At 43.2% G+C, this 25,017-nt stretch overlaps 1 protein-coding gene across 2 annotated transcripts in view; it reads right to left on the bottom strand.

The window, feature by feature from the left end:
• The window catches only part of SMCO4 (single-pass membrane protein with coiled-coil domains 4), a 30,398-nt gene extending 7,868 nt beyond the window's left edge, over positions 1–22,530 (bottom strand). Inside the window, exon 1 of one of the 2 annotated variants that reach the window (XM_074932512.1) lies at positions 22,366–22,530. The gene's annotated coding sequence lies outside the window, so the exon portion shown is untranslated. Of the gene's footprint in view, positions 1–333; positions 356–22,365 lie in introns of those variants that run through there. The other variant, XM_074932520.1, reaches the window with a different exon arrangement.
• Positions 22,531–25,017: the final 2,487 nt, after the last annotated feature.

Here is a 25,017-nt window from a genome sequence, read left to right as displayed (position 1 = left end):
TCCCTCTCCCCAAAACTCCCCAGCCAACCCACTTTCAGCAACACAAAATTGGCCCCATGGTGAAGCAAATACTCCAGTTGCAGGACAGTTCCTTTTGGTACCAAAACACAACTGGTGTGTGACCACTAAAAAAAGGAAATTATTATCTCCTGCTTAAAAAAGAAACTTTTAATTTGAACAAACCATCCCCCTAACAAAACACGAGCAACCTAAGTATGCAAGGACTCTGCATGAACAGCCACACAAATAATTGGCTTCTGCACTATCAAATGCTCTGGGGTCACCCAGCTTGTTACTTTTAAACAGAAGTTGAAGAGCAGAATTGATGCATACCTGAAGATAATGCTTGCAATGCTAAATTTGAGATCTTCATGTTTTGGTGACACTATCTGTCATGATTTCAGAGTGTCCTAAAAACAAAGAAAAGCATTAAGAGAAAATTGTTTGCTCTGTGAAAAATGGATTTTCACATTACCGCATGTGGCCAATTCTTAATATAATAAAAATTTACCTCAGTCTATTTGACTGTAGCAAGGAATTATGATTAGCAAATCAAAACAACCCTGTTTTCAAGGGTAAAAGCTTTTAATTACACACATAACAATATGGAACTATTAAGATGCTGTTTGAAGTCAGTTTAACATTATCTTTTAGTGAGGGGTGGTGGCTTTTCTTTCAAATTACAGACCTAAATCTGAATTGACCCATCATTACTGCAACATCACATTTACTGTAAATGTAGCTTTGAGAGTCTCAAAACTACTCACAGCATTTGGAAAATGAAAGCCAGCACTGAATGCTGCCAGAAAGTCAGAGAGAGCAAGGCTGCCGAAGCAGAAAGCTATTTCAATATGATTTTCACAATTCTGAGAGCTTGGATATAGCCAGTAATCTGAATTAGAAACAAAAAGCCATGATCTCTGCACTGTTAAACAGAGATGAGGTGATGGTATTTTTGGCACATACATGTTGCAGTACAATCCTATCTGCCCTGAATGCAGCAATTCAATTAAAAAAAATAAATAAAAAGGCAAGTCCTTTTGCTCCATGAACAGATGGATAAATAACTCTTACTTTTCTTTGTAGATAAAGAAGCAGCATCAAGACAACTTTTGCAACAGGCAGTCCAATGAAAAAATGGAACTAATGTTTACTGAAAACACAAGAAAAACAAACACGTAATTTCTGTCACCGGTGAATTCGATTCCTAGGGGAGGCTGTAAAAGAGCTTGCCATTCTCCATCTATACAGATGATCTTGCGCATAAATGCAGTAAACCACAACACCTAGCATACGAATTGATATTATGCGTTTGCTCAGCTGTTTTCTTAAAAAGTGATTTTCTCAGCTGTTCCTGACAAGACTCCTTTGGATACAAAACATTTATCTTTCCAGTGTATTTATGGAAATTCACTCAGTTTCTAAAAGCACCGCTAAATAAATAAATAAAAGTAAGTCACTGGTGTCAGAGCTCCTCGAAATTTATGTATTGCTCTCTCTAGACCAACCCCATGGCATCTGCAAGAAGGTGCAGCAATAGGAATCTCGTGTGAAAAAACAATTCTGTTCTCCAGTGCAGCTGCATCAGTGTCACAAGCCCACCACGACCTGGACTGTCGCTGCTAACTCACACCACAGGCTGAACAGTCACCAGAGGGTAGCAGCACCCATCCTCTGAGATGATGATGACCTAGATGGGAAACACACTTTTCCTACAATCCAGCGTGCGGTCTCATTGTTACTTCTCCCGTTCAAACTGCTGGGTTCCCAACACAGTCCCTCCGTGAGACATCATCACTATAAACGTCTTGAAACAGATCCCCGAGACACACACCAGGAAGTCCAAAGCCTGATGTTACAGTTTTGTAATGCAAACAGGAGAGCTGAGGGACTGTCACTGCTTTTCATTGTAATTCTACTGTCATTAAAACTTTGGCACTGAAAATTCAGTCCAGGCTAAAGCTTGGCAGGCAAAAAATACATACCCACAGTAAGAACGGACTATTAAATCTAAAACCACAAAAAAACACAAAGACAAGGGATGAGCCTGGGGCGGCAGGGGTGCATGCATACGCCTGTGTACCGGAGACAGGAATGAACAATGGAGAGTGACCAAGAGAAGAAAAAAAGATGAAAGAACAGCTCCCAAGGTACCAGGGCAACATCCAGAAACAGCACGTGTGCTTCCTGACCACAAGACAGTCTGTGTATGCTGCACTCAAACTATCTGTGAAACAGTTTGTTTTTTCAGAGGCATGAAGAGAAATCTCCCTCTTCTAGCTCAAGATAAAGCAGTATCTGCCAGAGCAGAAAGCAAAACAGATGTGTACCTCGACTCCTGAAACTGTCCTGAGACAGTCCTGCAGGGGAAAACAGACAGCACTGCACCGACACTGGCACTCACCATTTTATTTTATGAAGTAACTTGAAGGCATTCAAAGATTTAAAGCAAGCTGGATGCAATGCCAGAGCATGCTGAATGATGGGTTCAGATCTCAAACTCATCCCCTTCAGGGCTTGTCTGAAGTTCTGTTTTTTCAAGCTTTTCTTGGCACAGATGGTTTTCCAGTAGGAGACTGAGGAAAGACTGTTGGCACCATGCCTGTCTCTCCCTGCTTGTACACGTGCCAGGGGAGGGCTGCAGGACACTGGAGAGTAACTAAATCACACAGAAATCAACACAAATACAATCATTGAAGTGGGTGCCTGTGTTACTCCCTTGTTTTCCAAGCGGGGCAGGTGTTTCAGAGCTTATGCAATGCTGCTGCCATTTGGCAGATTCCATTCCCACCTCTGTGCTCTTCTACAGGCTCTCATTTGATCCAGGTAATCAAGATATCAATGAATGAAATAAAAAGCTCCACCTTACACCGGAACAGCACCACAGGTTTAGGCTAGAGGTCTTTCTCCAGCAGCCAGAAATCTGCACCTTTCCCAAATTCCTTTCAAATTACAGAAACATCTCAACATCAGCATGACAACAATGCAACCAGGACACTGTTTTTGGGGGAGGACGGAAAGTTGCGACACAGGATGGGTGGGGAGTTTTTTCTTCCTATCACTGGTCTCATTAAAATCTCATTCTGTTTACTCCCCAGCTTAAACCTGAAGTCTTATTACATTTCACTACACAATCCCACATTATAATAAAGCAGCGGGCTTTCCTGCCATGATTGATAGACTCTGTTTGCAATTATTTAAGGAGAAGGCACAAAATTACATACAGCTGGATTAGGTTGATCAAATCCCTGTTAGTTTCTGTCAATATACACAAAATAAGACAGTGTGACATTAATGCAAACTAATTTAAATGCAGAAGGTTTAATTAAGACTTAATAAAATTACAGAGACAGAAAAAACGTTTTGCACAGTCTAACCAAAGGGAGTTTCCTAGCAAAGCCACCATCTAAACACAAGCCCTGTTTTGCCTAATCAGTTCTGCAACACTGGTTTTTGCACCAGCTATTTATGTACTCCTATTACAGTCCTACTGCCAGGACTTTGCACCAGCTCAAACACTCTGAAGCAAAAGCAAATGCTATGGAGCCATGTGTGTAACAAAGTCCATTACGAGCAAGCCGAGGTAGTCAGAGAAGAATGTCTCTGAAGTTCCTCTACAATGTTCAGCAAACAGCTATCGATCAGTCCCATAGTTCAACCACCGTAAAGTACAAGTTTAAATCATTTACCAAGACCAAAACATTACATCCCCCTACGTAACAGTATTCATATTGTCCCTTCTCATTTATTCCTGTACAGCCTCCCTTTCCACTTGGGTTGTTTTTAGAGCAAATCGCTACATTCACAGTGCTCTAAGAGAGAGCAACAATACACAATCATGCATTAACTCCAGTAAACTGAACTGCAAGTTACCAGCTTCATTCCCTGCTGAGCAGATCCAAACTTTTCCAAGGGCAGGCACGCTCATGCACTCAGTCATCTTTTTCATGCGACTCATAAGCATATGGATGCAACTGAATTCCTAACCACAGGTAACATATCACAGAATCATCTAGGTTGGAAAAGATCTGGAAGATCACCTAGTCCACCCAGGACTAACCTCACACTGACCATTCTCAACTACACCAGATCCCTCAGCGCTATGTCAACCTGACTGTTAAACCCCTCCAGGGATGGGGACTCTGCCCTGGGCAGCCCATTCCAACACCCAACAACCCCTTCTGGAAAGAAATGCTCCCTAATATCTAGTCTAGACCTTCCCTGGCACAACTTGAGGCCATTCCCTCTTGTCCTAGCGCTTGTTACTTGGTTAAAGAGACTCATCCCCAGCTCTCTGCACCCTCCTTCAGGGAGCTGTAGAGGGCGATGAGGTCTCCCCTCAGCCTCCTCTTCTCCAGACTAAACCCCCCCAGTTCCCTCAGCCGCTCCCCGTACGACCTGTGCTCCAGACCCTGCACCAGCTCCGTTGCCCTTCTCTGGACACGCTCGAGTCATTCAATGTCCTTTTTGTAGTGAGGGGCCCAAAACTGAACCCAGGAATCGAGGGGCGGCCTCACCAGTGCCGAGGACAGGGGTCAGATCCCTTCCCTGTCCCTGCTGGCCACGCTATTGCTGACACAAGCCAGGATGCCATTGGCCTTCTTGGCCACCTGGGCACACTGCTGGCTCCTGTTCAGCCGGCTGTCAATCAACCCCCCCAGGTCCCCCTCTGACTGGCAGCTCTCCAGCCACTCCTCCCCAAGCCTGTAGCGCTGCTGGGGGTTGTTGTGGCCCAAGGGCAGCCCCCGGCATTTGGCCTTATTGAAACTCCTCCAGTTGGGCTCAGCCCATGGCTCCAGCCTGTCCAGGTCTCTCTGCAGAGCCTCCCTACCCTCGAGCAGATCAACACTCCCACCCAACTGGGTGTCATCTGCAAACTGACTGAGGGTGCACTCGATCCCCTCCTCTAGATCATCAATAAAGATGTTAAACAGGAGTGGCCCCAACAGCGAGCCCTGGGGGACACCACTCGTGACCGGCCGCCAACTGGATTTAACTCCGTTCACCACAACTCTTTGGGCCCGGCCATCCAGACAGGTTTTTACCCAGCAAAGCGTGTGCCCATCCAAGGCTCGAGCAGCCAGTTTCACCAGGAGAATGTTGTGGGAAACGGTGTCAAAGGCCTTGTTAAAGTAAAGGTAAACTACATCAATATCAAAATCAAATGCTTGGTATGGCATACAAGCCACTTTAGCTCATGTAAGCCCATACAGGGTGCCAGGGAGATCTGGGCATGGAGTCCAGAAGTCCTGCTGTCCACACGCATTCCCTTTCCCCTTTCACTCTGTGCTAATGACTCTCTGTTCTGCCTGTGCAGGTTGTCACCATTTCTAACCTAGACACCTTCACTGTTTGCATGCCAGGCATCTTCCAAGAGATTAACTGAGATGAGAACGGTACAGGACACTGTGCCACCACAGACCTCTTCTCCACCAGTACGCATGCTTGTGCTTCGCTACATTTAAAAAGTAGGATCTCGGCTCTCACGCAGGGCAATTCACTGCTCCCCAAACCACCTATTTTCCCATGCTACAATTTCCTGGTATGCTCCCTGCCAAATTAAATCAATTTCAGTATCTCATTAAAGAAAAAAACATTGCAGATTTTGATTCATTTTTAATAGGTCTCTGCCAGTTGAGCCTGCTGCTCTGATCTGGTTTTCTCGACGATTTGTTAGCTGCTCTGCTCAGCCACCTCTCTGCAGAGGCCCTACAGCATTTCAAGAATTTTTGAAAATGCTGAACAACATACAGGATCCTCACCAGAGCATTATCCAAAAAGGCAGCAAAAATTCTGAATGAGTCTATTTCCCAAACATGAACATTTCCTGCAGAATTAGTTTTTGTCAGCTGGGGGAAGGGGAAAATGGAAACAAGGAAAAACTTGAAAAACATAAGTGCTAAAAAGGATTACAGTGCAATCTCCTGGAAAATGTATTAAAATTCAATACTGTATTAAAACTGACCAAAAAAACGAAGCCCTCCCCCGTTCAATCACATCCCTCCAAAGCTCTCTGCCAACCTCCCTATGCTAGAGACAAATCACTGTTAGATAACCTTTTTTGAACAAGTCTATCATTTATTCTAGTTTATGTTCCGTTTCCTTTGGCAGCACAGCTATTTAAGTCACCCTTCTAATCCAGAGCCTCTGGTAATTTTTCTTTTCTGTTCCACAGCAATTCTTCAAAGCATCATAAAGGCAAATTTAATAAGCACCTCAATTTGTATTGCTTTCTATTTATAATACTGCAAGCACCTGCTGCTGCTGAGATCTAAGCAGGTATCTTTCTGACTCTGTATAGATTAATTCAGATTAATCTTAATAGTTTCATATTTTAAAGCAATTTCAAGAAACTGCTCCAAGCTGCTGGGTGGGCTGGTTGTTTTTTTTTTTGTCTTTGCAGGTTTGGGGTTTTTTTGTCTTTAGGGATTTTTTTTTTTGTTGGTTTTGCGGTGAGTTGTTTCTCCCCCACCCTCTATTTTTATTAAGATCCTGCTGACCAGCTCTTAAAAACTCATTTTGCTTCATTGTTCACATCAGCCACATCCAATAGTAAGTTTTCTGATGTATTCAGTAGATCCCTCTTGTCAATGCAACAGCAGGCATCCAACAAGCAAACCACTTCCAGTTGTACCCTGAACCCTTAACAGTAGAAGTCAAGTCAGTCCTGGGGCCCACGGACAGTTCGGGAACGGTGGGTGTGCAGGGAATGGGTGTTTAAAGGCACCTGCCCATGACCCAGCACACGTAGGGTTTGGATCATGTATTATTTGACCTTTCCTCAAAACAGGGATATATTAGTTTTTAATCTTATCAATGTTCCTGTGAACACCAAGTGACAGCTAAGGCTGCACAGTACAAAAGTTAAGTCCTACGTCTGACCTTTCAGAGGGGCTGAGGAATCGTGTCCTTAGACGTCTTTTAAGTCTGTCTGCCACAGCTATGGGCAGAATATTAATGGGTACACCCTGGGCTGCAGACATCCTGGTATCTACAACATCAACACCAACTGCTTTTACCATTATTTCATTTAAAAAGACCACAGATACCAAGTTTAATGCAGTGGGGCGAAAAACAAAAAAATAAAAATTGCGATGCAGCGCAGGTAGGGGAGTGAGATAATGAAGCCCAGACAGAAAGAGCAGGAAAGCCCCCTTAATGCACAAGAAAGGAAGTGAAACCAAAGGAAAGAGAAACCACTGCGTGGAAGAAAAGCTGCTTGGAAGTGAAATAAAGACTGAAAGAAGTGGATGGAAGAGTCAACCCGTCAGAGAAGACAGACATCAATTATCAGTCTCACCTCTGCACTGTGTTTATTTACTATTCATGGCTGACTAGAGAGCTTTGTATTTCTCATCCATCTCCTACCTATGTAGTTAGGTGTGGTGGAGCACACTCCGCCACAACTGCCGAGAAGATCACATGGAAGACTTCACAGGACATTCTGAGAACAATTTCATCTCCAGAGTGACTCGTAATGCCTCAAACGCCTACTCCAGACGGATGCTGTACTATTTGCCTCTGCAGTATTTAACATGGTCTTTACAGGGGTAGGATTTTAACTACTCCCATTAAAACCACTCATCTTTCTCACCAAAAGTCTTCTTGCTATTTTTATTCACCCCAACCTTGCCAAGACTGCCGTTAACTTCATGAGAAAAGCATGCTCATAAATGCATAAAAGGAAGTTTTAAAAACTCTTTAACTGAAAAATTAAAGCAAATTAAAAGGCTCAGAGACACAGGAGAACATCATGGTAAGGTACTCAGTATTATGCCTTCCTCTTACTTATCTATCACCAAAAGCTCAATACAGCCATTATCTTGGGAATCCATGGATTTTTAACTTTCTATTAACATGAGAGAGATGACAGTACAGATTTCCTCAGAAAATAAATGAGGCACAGGGACCTTGCATGTCATTTAAAAAGAGGAGATGTCATAGATCTTTTCAGCCTCTAGCTGCAGGTTCCAAATTACTGTCCCAAAACATCTGTAACCTTCATGCTTTCTCATCCTCTTCCATAATTATTTATTACATGAGGAGGTTTTGAACTTTTGCAACAGCTATATTGAGTAAATCAGCTATAAACAGACCTGCTATAGATACTCCAAGCTGATAGCTAATCGTGATTTTTAGTCTTTCAAGCAAATAGGACAACTTAAAATGGCAAACATTGCTCTATCTACCCATCCATAAATTAGGAGTGACAATAGCAGATTATTACTCATTCACTCAGAGCATTTGTTTGGCCCTGAGAGAACTGGCTTTATTCCAAGAGCTGGCAAACATTGGTTAATATACACGTAAATGTTTTATTTCTCTCAGACTAGGCAATTTCACAAAATGAAATACCAAATTAAAGACAACCCTAGTTTTTCTGCTGATGCCTGTCTCAGATGCAGTACTGCTGAAAGCCTTTGCAAGATTTTTCACACCAAGTCAACAGGGAAAAAGCCACCTTTTCTTTTGAGAGTGAGACAGTTTCACTGTGGCAACATGAAAGCTTTTATATAAATATTAATCATTGAAGTTGTCCTGCAGTTAAGTGGATGGAGACTGGCTTCTTATATAAGGTTGCAGTTTGGTAATAGTGAGATGTACTGAAATGGTTTTGCAAACACTGCTCTGAACAGGCTGTTCCTCAGTACAAGAGCTGTGGTGCCAGAAGTAGATTCGGCAACCCCAATAATTAACCTGCAGATACTATAAAATAGCACTTCACTCCTAAGGGGCGTTTTGCCCTCTTAATTTTCTAGTAAAGGAAAATGTTAGTTTCCACAAAAACTGCAACTAATTTGAACTGGGAGGAGGAAAGAAGACTAAGAAAAGGGATGGAGGTTCAACAGAGAGTCAAATAAACCAAATATCTGGACAGAAAACTAGGCAGTAGTTTAACAGAGCCTCTTACTAACCTAAATATTATAAACTCAAGTGTAATCCATCCATACTCTTTAACATGGGCTCTCCAAAAACCAAGAGAATCAACAAGCACTTTCTGTGCATTTGAAGGTGAGTGAGGACAATACAAACCACCTCCAGCAGGACCCCGAGAACCATCTTTTTCCTACAAAGGGCTAGAGATATCAGAAGATAACTAGATCTTCTTACTCCTCCTATGATACAGGCCATCCACCATTGCTCACCCCTCTGACCAACAGAGAAGTGAACATTTTTTGCACAAATTAACTGAGCCTTGAAACTCAAACTACAACCACTAAGCAGATTTTTGAGAAGGGGAAGGGAACAGCACAGCCTTTTATCTATTGTACTGTATCATTTGTATCATCTGAACTTCCTTGAGGTCAGGCTAAAGTTTCGATCAACTAGGCATGCCAGCAACAGGTCAAAATTGTTCATAAACCTCTAGACAGAAGTGACACACTACTAATATATTATTTCAAAATAGCAACTTTAGAATGGAATACAAAAGAAGGTAGAAAGCACTGGCTAAGATCACTGTAACTTAATGGAACCAAAGAGCAAAAAGTGCACAGCACTTAAGAAAACAACCATCAGGACAGCCACAGTCAAAATTCACCTCCTCCAAGTGAAAGGAAAGATGGAAGATGAACAAACACTGATGGAAAACAAGAACTACCAACAGAAGACACCTTCAAAAGATACAGGACTATATGCACGTGGGCAGACCTGATGAGAAGTTCAGTTGACAACTTGCCTCTGTTGCTACCACAGCACTCCACAGGTTTCAGCCAGGTCTCTCCACGGACATAAACATCTATGGGTATGGAGTGGACAGCAGATCTGTATGTTATGGAGCTAAATACATCAAAGACTGCTGGCATTAGAATTGTTCTTCCTCACATTCTCCATTTTATCAGGAAAACAATTTGGACCTTAGAGGGTATTACATTAACTATAGGTACTTTTGATCTTTTTCATGTTTTCTTCCCAAAATTATATGGATTTTCTTTTTTAACCTGCAGAAAATTACAGAGATGATTACCGCTGGAGCAAGCACACCATCTAGTACTTGACAATACTTTGCTTTGAACCTTGAACTTAATGCTGCACTTTTCAGTGCTGCTTTCACACAAAGCACACTCTCTCTCCTCTTGTATGCTACTGCTTACATGACACTTTTAGATCTCACAAGGAAATTTGCTGAATGGAAGGGCGACACAACAGAACAAGACAGTGCCAGGTTCAGCACTGAAGAGGATTTTAAAATTTATTACAGGGTATCATTTCAACGCTCAATGTTATACGTGGCTGAAATGAATACACATGCTTGGCAGAACTGCAAGAGAAGGCGCCTCTATAAAAGGCGACAGCACTATTACCAGATAAGCTACCAGTTAGACATCACTGATTACCACACTGGACAGAGATTTTAACTCATCTGGAGAGCAGACAGCTAATCAGATTTCTTAATGGGCTTCTCTCAGTTTCACTGGGGCTGATGCATACTGCATATAGGATTTGGAAAGAGATTTTTCCCCAAATAGCACATACCACTCTACTACAGCATTCTGTTATCATCTTGGCTTATGCTTATATAAAATACCAGATGGAAAGCCAGAAGTTACATGAACAGTCACTAAGAGGTTAATCATTAAATTCAAGCTATGCCAGGGCAGCAACAAAGCTGACCTCCTGAATAAATTGAGCTTGGATAAAGGTAGCATTGATTTTCCTAAAGAGGTTTCATTACTTCACTCTAGATTTGTGATTTCTTTTGAGAGTATGAAGTTAAGAGTTAATGCAAATTTACTATTACTTTTCTACCCAAACAGAAACCAATCCATTTAAAATGCAGACAATATGATGGACTTCCCTCCCTTTCATTGTTCTTTTCCCTCCAAGAGAAACTGAACTTCATAGGACTTCAAACCTCAGGGAAAAAAATAAAACAAAAGACCAACAAAACAACAAAACCAAAAACCTCAAAAAAATCCCAGTTCATCTTTATTCTACAAGCTTTTCTTCCAGCACTGAAAATCCAATGCATATTTTCTCCCAACTACTTTTATCTCTGTATTGTTCTTAACCCTTTCTAGAAAGGAGTTTCTTTAGCACACAAATGAAAATGAAATGTAATTTGATGAAGGGATGGGGACTGTTTGGAGCCTAGTCAGTGAAAAGACATGAGGTAAACATTTGGATATATTACACGACATCAAGACTTTCTGCCCTATTTTCTGCTTTCCAACTCTGATCTTCCCCGTTTCAGTTTTTAAAAGATACAGGAATCAACCAGCTGACTACTGCAAGCTATACCATTATACAGAAGAGTTACTTCTTTACCCCCTTCAAGCATGATAAGGGTCATCCATAAAAGCAAAGTGATCTGAGTCTCCTATTTCCCACAGGTACTCCAAAATAATTACTGAACCATGGCAATTATGCCCATGACAAACGGAGTGTCTTACGTACTTGGTGTTTTCTAACTTTCTAAAGTAAACTGTTTTGACTCACTCACATCTCTGGGATTATAAAATTTACTTAAAGTCTAAGAAAAAGCAAGCAAGATTAGAGAGACTAAGTTAATCAGAAAAAAAATATATACCCAAAACCAAACAACCAACTACATATCTTTTACGAGAAAAGGGATATAATTTCTTACTCTCCTATTTTGAAAGCCTCGCCTCTTTCACAGTTTCCCCAAAGAAGCCATCACTGATTGCATTAATTTGGAATTTTTATGTAAACAAGTGTTGGAATATGAAATAGAAAGCCAAAAAAGGATATTAAATCACAGGATATATACATCCCAGAACCTTATATGTATCTCTTTGGAGAGCAGGAATAACAACAACAACAAAAAAATGGACAAGAAATAAAAGTAGACAAGAATGTGGAACCTGAAAGGCTTTTTGCTTAAGGTCCCTAACGTCTTAAGAATTTATTAGAAGGTGATGTTAGAGCACCTGAATTTCAGAGAATTACTTCAGAGATGGCTCCTGTTGCAGCAGTTTCTGCTGGAATATTTTACTCTGGCTGTCAGCCAAATCTTTGCTATGCTGATGCCAAATAAATGATACCCAATTTCAACGGCAGATGCTGTTGTGTTGACACATAATTGATACGTTTATATTCAGGGCTCCCTGGAAATCTGTAACTTTATTCGCAAGAAATACAGCTGACAGCAGAATTCAAAGGGGCTTGCACATAGCTGATGCCACTACACTGCTGGTATTGTGAGTCTGGAGGGAAGAGATCACTAACTATCCAAGGTGGTCAGGAACGGTGGAGAACACAGATTTTCCAGGGCAACAGAAAACATGTAGACATGGCCCAGCAGTAAAAGTTAACTGGCTCAGCCAGAAACCACCTTGCTCAGAGAAACAGGAAACCTGAAAGTTTTTAATACAAGTCGCATATCCCTTTCCTGCAGAGCTCGTAACTGCGTAGGAGATGGAAGTCATAGAAACGCCACAGCACTGAAGTAACAGATATGTCCATAATCTCCTTCTCTCTTTGACTTCTTTGGTTTCCTAGGCAGGAAACAGATTAGCAACCTTTAAAAATATATTTAGCAAAGGTATGTTCCAAAGAAAACATTACATACCCCCTCCTTTCATGTTCACTCTCTGTAGATAACTTGAAATAAACTTTCATAAATACTATTTATTTTGGAAAGCAACTATATCTCCCCTCAAGCTTAACCAGTGCCTCAGCATCTACTATAATTCTTACAGGGGAAAAAAACGCTGATGACATTACAATAGATGCCTACAACCTAAATTTTCTTCCTTTTTAGTAACGCAGCATCATACTATTTTCACACAGTGAATAAAAACATTCACATAATGAAAATATTCAGAGAAAAACTCACACTTGTTCAAAAGAAAAAACCTAGCAACAACTAAAATTTGGCACAAAAGACAGCAGTAAATAAACGCCATATAGCAAAGTTTTCAGTCAGTTATCCAGACAGTTCAACAAATATGCAACGTGGAATATCCTGACATGATCCCTCTTTTTAATTAAAATAAGGTTAAGCTTAAAAAAATTTTTGAATTGCGTTATATGGGGATTATCAAATACATCTGAAGCTTGCAGATGAGGAAGAATCACTAACTAGAAGTCTTTTCAACCCTTGAAAAACACATTTTATTGACTGTTTCTTAAACTGGTTTAGAACACTGATCATAGCCCAGAAAGCTTCAAGAGTGTAATAAGCTTCTGCTGCTTGTGGGGTCTTATCTGGCCCCCAAATACTGTCTGTGCTTCTCTGCTAATAACATGGGAAAGATTTCTTCCTCCAGTCACCTCTTTCCTTACATGATATCCTTTTTCTGATGTTAATTCTTCAGACTCTGCACACTGCAGCTCTTTCCTTTAATTCTTCCTCTCCTGTGTTTCTAAGGCCAAAACTGTCAGAAGACCTCTCTTCACACTGTGTTTCTCTTTCAGGAATGCCCAGCACTGAGTATAAAGTTATACAGGGAAAAAAATATGCATTTATCATCAAAGCTCGTACCTCTCAAAATCCCAAAATTGTCATTTAGTTCAGCAACATGGGATATGTAAAATATCCAGGTTTATATCCTTGCAAAACCACAAAGTGATTGAAAAGGTCAGGGAAGTACATTAAGTAGAAAAGCTTTAGGGGCCAGTGGGTTCTTTTCACTATTGCAAGAGGCATTGGAAAACCAAACTTTGCCAGAAAAACCATCCAGATATTAAGAACTGAAGTACCAATTGCACAGGTACCTTCTTCCAGAAACACCAAACCAAACCAACTAACAAATACAACACTCCAAGAAACCACCCAAAAAAGCCCAACACACACACACACCCCAAAAAGACCCACAACAAAAAAACAACACTGAAGTTTTTCAAAGTCACAAAGGACAGCTGAGACTAACTTCCCACTGGCAGCTGGGCATCTCATGAACACATACAGAGAAAGGGAACATGAAAACAGCTAAACCAGCTGTCAACAGCTTTGATTTACCAGAACCAGTCATGGGGCATGACGGGGTGATACACCACAGGCAGACCCAATCTTCCTCACTCCTGTTCAGAGAAGATCAGATGCAAACCCACTCCAGTTCAAAAGCTGCAGTGATTGGTTAAACTGGTGCTGTGCCTAAGCTAAAAAAGGCCAGTCTCTCAGCACTGCATTTTAAATTGAGCACAGCACTGAAATAACAAAGCTAGAAGGCTTACAGAGAAGAGCCAACTCCTGTCTAATTATTTGAGACTGTGAGCAGAGAAGTGTAGGTCAGTCTGCAAGGCACTGTATAGCTACACCCTCTCTGTGTTACAGGGGGCATAATTAGTTCAGGAGGAGGTCAATGTTAAGACACACAGACCAATTTGAATATTTCTGCTTGTTACTGAATTTGCTTCAAAGATTTATTTCTACAGGTTTGTTTGGGTGATTGGAACTCCCCTTGCTCCCCCTTAAGCACAAGCTAAATTTAATAACCTCTTTTAAAAAAATTATCATTTCAATAGTAATAACACATCCTGTTATTAACAAAGGCAAGGATTTTAAAAGTCAGATGGATTCTCCCTCCTACTTCTACTATTGGCTTCTGCATTTTATTCTGTTTGGACACCAGACAGAAAGGTCTCACTTTCTCCCACTCAGGAAGGCAGTGCTATAGCTGGAAGACATGAAAAAAAAAACAATAAAATGATTGTACACAAATATTTCCGTTTCTCTTCTCCAATTTGTAATGTTATTTTAAAAAAGCAAAAGCATGTTTGTTAAAGATTATTGTACAATCAATTAACATGATCAACAGAACGAAGCAAGACAGCTTCAGCTTAAAAGACTTAGAAATAGTTCAGGCAATCAATCAGATTTCAGAGCAAATCTTACTTTTACAGACACTGTTTCCTATCCTGTTAAATATTTCTCTTACCACTGTGGGAAAGACTTAAACAATGGAGGGAAACTGGCTAAAGCTTGCTCTGCAGACTGAAATAATCTCAATACAGCAGCAGGAACCAGCATGAAGACTTCTGAATAATGGTATCAAACCCAAACATTTAGGCAAGAAGTTTACATGCGTCCCTTACCTCCATTCTAAAGTCCTTCACCACACGTAACTCCAAGTCTCCAAGCCTTCAAACATACTTCATAGGTTATAACTGTACAAATACAAGCCACTCCTTTAAAGTTATCAATTCAGTAAACTTCAGTTTTTCTGATGCTATGCAGCATCACCACCTAAACCCCTCAAGCCACTTAAGACAGATGTTTATCCTTCAGTTTCTGTCCTAACCTATGCTAGAGTTTAACTGTGTGCTCTCCCATCCAAAGCAGGTGAGACCCAGCTTAGTGGGTGTATTAGCAGACCTAAGTTTGCAAAAACAAAGAACTAGAGGTGAAATTCCTGAGCCTTTTTGTGGCATGGCTGCAGGCTCACAGTCATATTTTATATTGGCTCCAGTAAGGTCTAATAAAACTATCTAGGATCTTGAATCTTATTTACATCAGGACAACCATATACCTAAGCTATGTTCACGAGTGCACTTTTATAACTAAAAGTTGGATCCTGCAGCTTCACCCGAACAATTCCGTATTTTTGTTATCCTTCTAGTTGGGTGTCCAAGTCAAGCACAAGATCTTTCATGACGCATTGATGCTAGATAAAGTGTAAGATGCTGTTGACATCTCACTACCAGTAAGCAGCCATGCTAGGAACAAACATTTTAGAGGCAAAGCACTTCAGTGAGTTTTAATAACAGATTTATACAGCACACCTCCTCTCCAGACCTGATAGTAAGCACTGCACCGTGGTCAGAGAACTCCCTTCCAAATATACAAGCAAAGCCAAGCTCTCAGACAAAACCAAACTGACATTGGGTGAAAAAGCAGTAAGACCATTTTATAGACAGAAACCAGTCTGAGGAGATGGGTATACACTCTGAAGTTTGGTACATCCAAATCACAATTATCCATACCTCTAGCCTGATACAAAGCCCAAAACCAACATGGCCCAAACACAAGGTTTTTATATTTAGCAATTAATAAGGCTCCTTGAGCCTTATTAAAAGACCCTAATCAACCTGAAGGCAGATAGTACTTTGAACATTAAAGCCCTCCCAGTCACCTGCTCTGTTTTAACTTTTTTCCAAGTTTAGCATCATGCAGCCACAGCTCTTCAGCTCTTTAACACTGGTATAGCTTTATTCTTAATAAATTTTTTTAGAGCTGCCTATGGCCAAGGGAAAAAAAAAAAAAAAAAAAAAAAAAATCACAGCTACACAAGCGCTTGTAAACAAAAGTACCAAGGCAATACACAGTCCCAATCAAAATGGATTGGATTTGTTACTGCCGGAGTCTAAGGGATGCCAACAGAAGGAAATATAAGGCCACATCCTTCTGCACTCCCCCCACCCCACCAGCTCATTTCAGCCTGGAGAAGTCATTTGTGCCTGCAGCAGGGCAGGCCACATTTCTACTCTTCACGTGACAAAGACACAAACACATTGGTTTAGGCAGAAGCAGCTTTTGCACTGATGCTGCTCTTTATTTTCCACTCTTTTTGTGGAATACAGAGACAATTTCTGAGCAAAGCCTTTGGGGAAAGAGCTTTACTCAAAATCACTAGTCCTCTGTCTAGCACAATAAGAGCAGAGAATGCAAATTAGTTTCAATAAAAGCAGCTGGCAATCAATAAGAAAGGGCTGGTCTCCAGAAGTAAAACTGGTTCCTCTAAGGATAAGAGTTAAAAGGGGAGAAATATAAGAAGAAGAATAAAGGAAGAACAAATGTAAACAACATGGGGGAGATACACAGAAGGAGAAAAATCTAAAGATGCAATTAAAAAAGAAATCAGACAAACTGACAACAGCTGGGGGTAAAAAGGAAAGAAAAATACAGCTAACTATAGTGCAATGAAAAGGATCATTAGAAAAAGTCTAATGGAAAACATGTGCAATCCAAACAAGATAAAATAAAAATCATGAAAAGAAGCAGATAAGAGGCTATCTGGCACTAAGATACCAGTCACAAGTTCATGTTCTAGCCTGGTTCACAGGCACTGGTTAGTCCAATAATGAGTTTCAGCATTCGTGCTACAACACATCTGGCCATTTCACAAAATCTTGTACAGTTGTCTCTTCTGACCTTCTGCCATAATGCAGAAAGTCAATACCCACCTGAGTGGGCCAGAACCCACCCACCCTGCATGCAGTCAGACTCCTTTTCTCTGTCCCTTCACCTCAGGAAGTCCACAGGCACCTGCAAAGGACTGAGAGAAGCGCAGCATTATTATTACCACCTGTTTAAAGAAAGGAAAGGATTCCTCAAGACCAACACTTCCACTGAGTTTCCCTATTACTGTGTCTAATTTTTATAAACCAATTAGAGAGAGAATACATTATGGTCACAGAAGCAGCCTTGCAGCTGTTGTAGATAGTACTTGATAATGTCATGGTTTAAACCCAGCAGGCAGCCAAACACCACCCAGCAGCTCGTACACCCCCCCACCTGGGGGATGGGAGAGAGAGAGGATTGGAGGGGTAAAGGTAAGGACACTCATAGGTAATTGAAATAAAATTAAAATAATTATAATAATAATAGATTATAGAAACGAGCGATGCACAGCGTGATTGCTCACCACCCGCCAACCAATGCCCAGCCTGTTCCCCACTAGTGATCCCAGAGAAGAAAAAATCCCAAACCCACAATCCTGGGAGAGCAAGAGCACCAGCTTCCCCACCAACCCTCCTCTATATACTGAGCGTGACATTATAGGATATAGAATATTTCACTGGCCAATTTGGGTCCATTGCTCTGGCTCTGCTCCCTCCCAGCTTCTTGTGCACCTGCACACTAGCAGGACATGAGAAGTTGAAAAGTCCTTGATTTCTTAGCAACAACTAAAAACATCAGTATATTATCAACATCCTTCTCATACCAAATCCCATACCGAATCCAAACCAGAGCACTGTTCTAGCTACTAAGAAGGAAAATTAGCTCTATCCCAGAAAAAGACAGGACAGTATCCATCATACCATTTACATTACACTCAGGTTCTGTGTTTTCCAGAACATTCTAATTAACCACCATCCCTTTTCCTGTTTCTTGATGTATACACGGATATCATTCTCTTAGTCTATGGGCCATAAAGGGGCAAATACAAGTATTTTGGCACATTAGCAACCTCCTCTCCAAAGAAACCTAAAAATCAAGTATCTTGCATACTGCAAGTCAGTGTCACAAATCACTTACCCTCTCATCTTCCATCTACAAAGCCAGTTCCAGTTTCTGGTTTTATCAACACCTTCCACCAAATGCTTAGATAACAAAGAACTAAGGTCCCTATCTTGTACGTGCCTTTAATATTGTGCATTAGGAAACAGGAAGGCAAGCAGTAACTTTGCTCAGAAGCTTTTTAGCCCTAAAGAAACTCACCAGCAAACTACACAACATAACTCCTTTGATTCCAAGAATGTGACCTCATCTTCAGTAAAGCAGCTGCTTAAATACCATACATTAATTACACAGGACGGACAGTGGCGTTTTCCATACTCACATGTAACTGCAGAGAAAAGTCCTATCACTACTTATTTATATTATTTTGACCAGCATACTGATGGATTAGACAGAGAAGTCTCTGTCAAGCTGCTAATATACTTAAAATTATGCTTATACTTTCAGAACTTTAATACAGAGTAATTCGATTGGGGCATGCCCTACGCTTTGAGAAACTCTATGAGATTTCTAATGACAAAAGTGGTCAGAAACTTCTAGGCACATTGACATCTGAAAGCCAGAGCTCGCATTTTAAAGAGAGAAAGAAGGGACTAACTTCTTCGCAACTAAAAACGGTGCAAGAAATCAAACAAAGCAAGATGAAGACAAAAAAATGCTGAAACTAAACTAGTGGTAGGCCGACAGACAACAAAGTGAATATTATCACACATTCTCATCCCCTCAAGGTACACATGTGCCTAAAGGACTCACAAATATCTGATCTCTGGCTGTTTGCCACATTCAACATACAAAGCCTGCTTCCTCTATTGCCTACAGCAATTATTTTAGGGTTTGTCTTGCCATGTAAAAATCTATCTTAAAAAAAAAAAAAAGAAGTGGGGGGAGGCCTGCACTGTTGCAGAGTTCTAGATGGAGAACCTCATAGCCTGCCACTATTGCTAAGGCAATTACAGCATTTTAACAGCGCATTTCCCTAAGGTAGCAAGCAGTTAAGACCTTTATAAACTGAAAGAGATGCCCTTCCACATTAGCATGGCCTATTAGCCACAAACAGGATTAAGAGCTCAGCAAATCCTTACAGAGCCCACATCTGTCAACATAACTCTTTCCTATAATGGGCAGAAAGGAAGGTAACTTCTCAGCTTTAAGGAGCACTTACTGGAAAGCTGATACTGCAATAATTAAAAACCCAAAACAAACCAAATAGGGCACAACACACAACATCACAATCATGAAGACCCCTCAGGATCTCTTACCTTGTGAGAAAACAATGTCACCTAGTTACAGAACTTGTGGTCTTACAGAGCAGCCTTGCCCTTGTTCTGGTGACCCTGTAGAACAATCAGCCTTAGGGGATCTCCAGAGAAGACAACAGCCAAGATCTCTGCGGAACATTTCTCCAAGTATGATAGGATTTACACAATCAGTCAAGAAACGGGGAAGTCCGGATTGGCACGCAGCACAAATTGCTATTAGGCATCATGGGCATCAATCCACCCCTAGACGCTTCTTGTAGCACATGGAGAGACTAGACAGAGATCATTTTATTCTGGAGCACCTGAACCAAAGTAGTTGAATCAAGAATGCCAGATCCATTCTCACAGGGCTCAGATAGCTTTTGGGAGTAGCTGGGGCACAGCTGTAACAGTAAAAGCAAAACCCAGCCCAGTTCAGCAGAGCGAGTCAGTGCTCAGGTCCCTCAAACCCTGATACCACTGTAAAAGATCTGAGTGCAGTCCCCATGACAGCAGCTCTATCTGCTGAATCAGGGCAAGTCTCCTGTGACTGTTCACGGAGAAATTCTTTCAGCTCCTCTACACCACTGCTTCTTGGTAGTGCACACACCATCAGGACCAGCCTTGTGGCGCTACAAAGTAACAGGCAAGGGAGAAAGCCCATGGAGGAGGAAAATTTGTAACAAAAATTAACAAGGAAACAGCATTATATTACACATTAAGTGTCATGGCCAAAAGATTTCATGTATAGTCCACCTACAGTCCCATAAGACAGCTCGTATCACCTAATCAGCATGTTTATCATACATACGCAAAAGCATTTCACTGTCTATTTAATGCATGGAAAAACATGGTTAGATTAAAAAAAAAAAAAAAATCAAGATTATTTTGCTAACATACAGATATAGCAGCGACCAGCAATGAAACCGTCTACTGTTACTGTACACACCTCCACATGAGCAGCAACGAGCCAGCGCTCAGCTAGGGAGCTTGACTGATAGCTGTCACCTCTCGAAGGGCAATTTCCACTCAAGTCTGACGCCCTGGTGTAGCTGCAAAGCTCGGGTGGTGTTCCCCAGACAAGAGGCGAAGGCATGGGGCTACTGCTAAATATCTTACGTCTCACACAAAGCAGTCCCATCGGTCTTTGAACACCAGTTACATCCCAAAAGTGTGTTATGCCAGAAGGGAGGGCTTTCCAGTGTCCACCCTGGCAGCATCCAAAGATATCCAGGTCGGTAAATGGCTTGTCTTTATCTCTGTATGCCTGCCAGTGCTGTCCATGCTCTTCTGTATCACCCTGCATATGTGGTCAACAGCTCCACCAAAACCCTCTGGAGCAGAAACAGAGACCTGTGCAAGTGCAGGATGGAAAAAGCACTAAAGAAACCAAGAGTTCCTAGAAGCTCCCAACAGTAAGGGGTATTTGACAGCTGCATCCAAAATTCCTGTTGGTAGATGTCCCTTCTATGTTTCCCACAAAGCATGAGGGAAAGCAGCAGCTAAAATTGCTGTGACAAGAAGCAGTTCATTTCTCTGACAAAAAATCAGTGAAACTTCTACCTACAAAGGTTGAGAACAGTCTAAAATAATCTTTCTTCTTAACTTCAGTCTAGGAGGTCTGTATGTTATAAATAGGCCAGTAAAAGGCAGTTAAGAGAGAGAGAGCAAAAAAGTTATTAAAGATGTACTAATGAGAAACTCATTTCACTTTTTTTTTTTTTTTTATTTAACAGGGCATCAGGGAATTCCTACAAGACTCCCGGTTCATCTAAAGGAGGAAATTTTTAACAAAGCTAAAAATAATTTACAATCACATTTTCAAAATTCAGAGAAACATGGAAACCCCAGGAGGTCCCAGCCCAGGGTGGTACCACACAGACTGATAAAAAAGCTCGTACAAATTTCAGGCAGGATGGGGACTCCGGAATGTAAATCTCTGCCACGAGAACATTTATTTTCTCTACTGCTTTAAAAGAAGGGTTGAACCATAACCGGTTTAGAAACGTAACAGAAAATAATTTTTTTTTCAGGTAACCAACAATAAGAACCAAAAAAGCTATGAACCGAACTCACGTCAGCACATCGCACGGACAAAACACGCACAAATAAAGGCACGGTGCTTCAAAAAAAAAAAAAAAAAAGAGACGAAAGACACAGTTTTACATTCAGAAGGGATTATCTTGATTTTTTCCTGGGTCACCTTTTAATGCCTTCCTGAGATCTTTTTTCAATAGGCTGCTTAAACACAGGTCTTGGTCGTTGCTCAGCACAATTGTACTCGCGACTGGGGAACCGAAATTAAGAAGGGGATAAAAAAAAAAAAAAAAAAAAGGGAAAAAAAATTTAAAAAGCGGAACCACAAAACGTTAAAGTCTTCTGCGAGTCCTTTAAAGAGTTATTTTCCCCCCTAATCTCTCAACGGTGCTTCCCGGGGGCTGCGATTCAAGCCCAGCGGCGGGGCCCGCCGGCGCCTCCCGCTCCGCGGAGCCGGCGGCACACCTGAGCTCCCGCCCGGCGCGGCGGGGTCTCTGCCCGAGGCGGCTTCGCCCCGGGGCCCGGAGCCAGGGGCCCGCCGGGCCGGGCCGGGCCGCCCCGCGGAGAGGCGGCGGGAGGCGCCTTGAGCCGCCCGCGGCCCCCCCTGCGCCACACGCCGAGGCGGCGGCTCCCGCCCGCCCGCCGCCGCGCCACGCTCGCCTCGCGGCTCTCCGCCGCGGCACCCAGCCCGCACACCGGCTTTCAAAACTTTCCGGTTTTCACCGCGGCGCCCCGGCCGCCGGACCGCTCCCGCCGCCCCGGGAAGGAGCGCTCGCAGCCAAAGTCCGCAGGAAGTTGGCCCGCCCGGGAGCCGAGCGCGCTGCCCCGCGGCTCCCCCGGGGATACGGCGGGCTCGACCCGCGCCCCCCCAGCGCTCCCCGCTGCCGCCCGCCCCGCCGGCCTCCCCCGGGACAGCGGGCGGGAGCGGGCCAGCGCCGCCCGTACCTGGAGTTGCGCTCCGCCGAGGGACGCGAAGGGCCGGGCGGCGGCGGGAGAGGGGCAGAGCCCGAGCGGGCCGCCGGCAACTTCCCCGCTCCGCCACACGTGGGGCCGAGGCGCGGGCGGGCTCCGCTCGGCGCAGAGGACGTGGCAGCTCCCTCCCCAGCCGCACCGCCCCGCGCTGGAGGCTCCTCCCGGCCCCGCTCTGGCGGAACGCGGGGCGCCCTCTGCCGCCCGCCGAGGGACCCGCTGCCCCCGCGCCTCGCCCCGGTCCCGCCGGCAGCGGCTGCGCTGCCGCCGCCGAGGGGGCACGGCCCGCGCCCTGCCCTGCCCTGCCCCGGCGGCGCGGGGCGCTGCGGGGAGCTCAGCCGCGAGGGCGGGAACCCGAGGGACCGGGCGCGGGGCAGTCGCCGCCGTCCCTCAGGGCCCGCCGCGGCGGGGCGAGCGGGGTCCGCCTGAGGGAGCGGCCGGGCGGCTGTGAAGTTGGGGGAGTTACAGCCGAGCCCCCTCCCGCCTCAGGCACCGTCCCGCGGGCTGTGCGGGACCGGTGCGCGGGACGGGGTCAGAGCGGCGAGTGCGGCGTCCCCGGCAGCCCAGCTGCAGATCCCGCACGGACAGCGATACTCCCGGTCACGCGGTGTTACCCTTCCTGGTGAATTAAAAAGATTAAAAATCTTTAACGCCAGAGCAGGTGAAGTCACAACAGCGGTGGCTTCCGTGAGCGTCTGCAGGATGGAAGGAGCGCTCTTTGAGGGGATCAAACCGCGATCGTGGGCCTCGGATAAAAAGGGAGAGCAGCCTCCCCCCCTCCAGGAGCGGGCTCACTGGGACGGCGGGAGGTCGGAACTTGCCGAGTGCCCTGGCGCACCCGGCCCCCGCCGCCGCGCTCTCTGCACCAGCAGGACCCCGGGGCGCCGGTAGCTGCTCCCCCTGCCCATGGCGTAGGCTGGCTCCGCCACGGAGACACTCCCTTCATCCTGAGGAGAAGAGACCTCTCACCGCGTTCCTAAACAGACACGAGCTGTAACTGGTAGAAAACAAAAGACCTCAGGCATCTGTTTGCGTTTTCATCTTTTGGGGATTACACATTTTGAAAATAAAAGACGTTACCTGGGCTTCATGGTTGCAGAACGCCCGACACAGAGGTTTTTACTGGAAAGCTCAGCTGGGAGGAATCGCACCCTTCTTCCAGGTTAATAACGGCTACAAGACTTCCCACACAATGGTGTCGTCCTTTTCCTCACACCTTTCTTAAACTGTTTCCTGTAAGAGCGTTCATGTCGAGTACCTTTGTGTAACCTTAATATACCTTCTAACTGAGTGATATTAGACTGCCGTGTTGTTACCTCCTATTGCTCTTCTTTCTGCTGAAAACATCCATTTCTTCCAGTGCCAGGCAGATTTTTAATCTCAAGGTGCACTGCCAATTTAAGGTTAGAATCTGACTTTGAAGTTGTAAAGAAGTGCTGTTGCTGATGTTCAAATAACGTTGAGCCGCTTAGGGCTAAAGCAGAGAAGAAATAAAATTGTATTTTTCTAAAACATCCCTCGCACTGGGCTTATCTCAAAGAGCTTTATGAAGTAATGTCAACTGAAGGAGCACCTTTAAGTATAGCAGCTGTTCTATGCACAAATGTACCTTTGAACACAGATTTTTGACGTTAGAGCTGTCTATACTCATTTAGCAGGGCTACTATGTATGGTTAATGGTCACCTGCAACACCATGAGAAATGTCCAATAATGGTCGCCGCTTAAAACCATTGAGGAAATATGAAGTATGTATATAAAATTCCTCCTTGGACTGATTCTAGGTAAGAACATGCAGCCCAATAGATTCAAGGTTAAAGTGGATGTGTGACTCTTTACTCCATATTCCTTTAAAGCTGTTACACTTATAAAATACACAGTTTGTTGGTTATGGAGTTACGTATTTATGCTAAAGTACTCTAACAACAAACTGTTCCTGAACTTAAGTTTGAGCAATAGCTCTGTCTAATGCTGGCTGTCACACAGTTAATTGCTACTGTAATCGCTCTAGCTTCAGCAGTGCTCTAGCAACAGGACATTGCCATTTAGGAAACAGGAATTCTTTTTGAAGCTTTAAGCAGAAGGCATTATGTAGACCATACAGGATTTTCCAATCTGCATCTGTCCAGCATAGATATGATTAAGTGCATTTTTGTTTAGCTATTGATTTATTCACCTGGCTTCCTCAAATGTCAGATATATGTATGGGTTTTGTCCAAGAAAAATACGGCTGCTTGGAGTATTGATTGCAGCAGTGGAGTCTGCAGTACAGCTCAGTAAAAGGTTCGGTTCACATTTTAAGACATTGCACTGTTCTTTAATAAACCTGCACATCCTTTGGATGTAGATGTAAAAATCTGCTGCCAGGATTATATTATAATCTTTATTATTTTATTTTTAATCTAGGAAAAAGTCTTTCCAAGCAAGCTATCAGTGCACAGTAATCTGCCCTTAAACCTGCTCAGAATTGATAGATCTTTTTATGTAGTACTGTAAAAGGATGGGAAGTACTGTTACCAAATTCAGTATTTTTTTCCTTTTGTTGTATCCTACTTCTGTGACAGTAGCAGCTTAGTCTTTTAAAAAATACGTATGTTTTTACATATGTGTGTGGATGGAGAGAAAGAGAA

This window comes from Athene noctua, chromosome 1 (genome assembly GCF_965140245.1).
Source record: "Athene noctua chromosome 1, bAthNoc1.hap1.1, whole genome shotgun sequence".
Lineage (NCBI taxonomy): Eukaryota > Metazoa > Chordata > Aves > Strigiformes > Strigidae > Athene > Athene noctua.
Note: the sequence above shows the minus strand (reverse complement) of the source record. Positions and strands in the feature narration are given on the sequence as shown.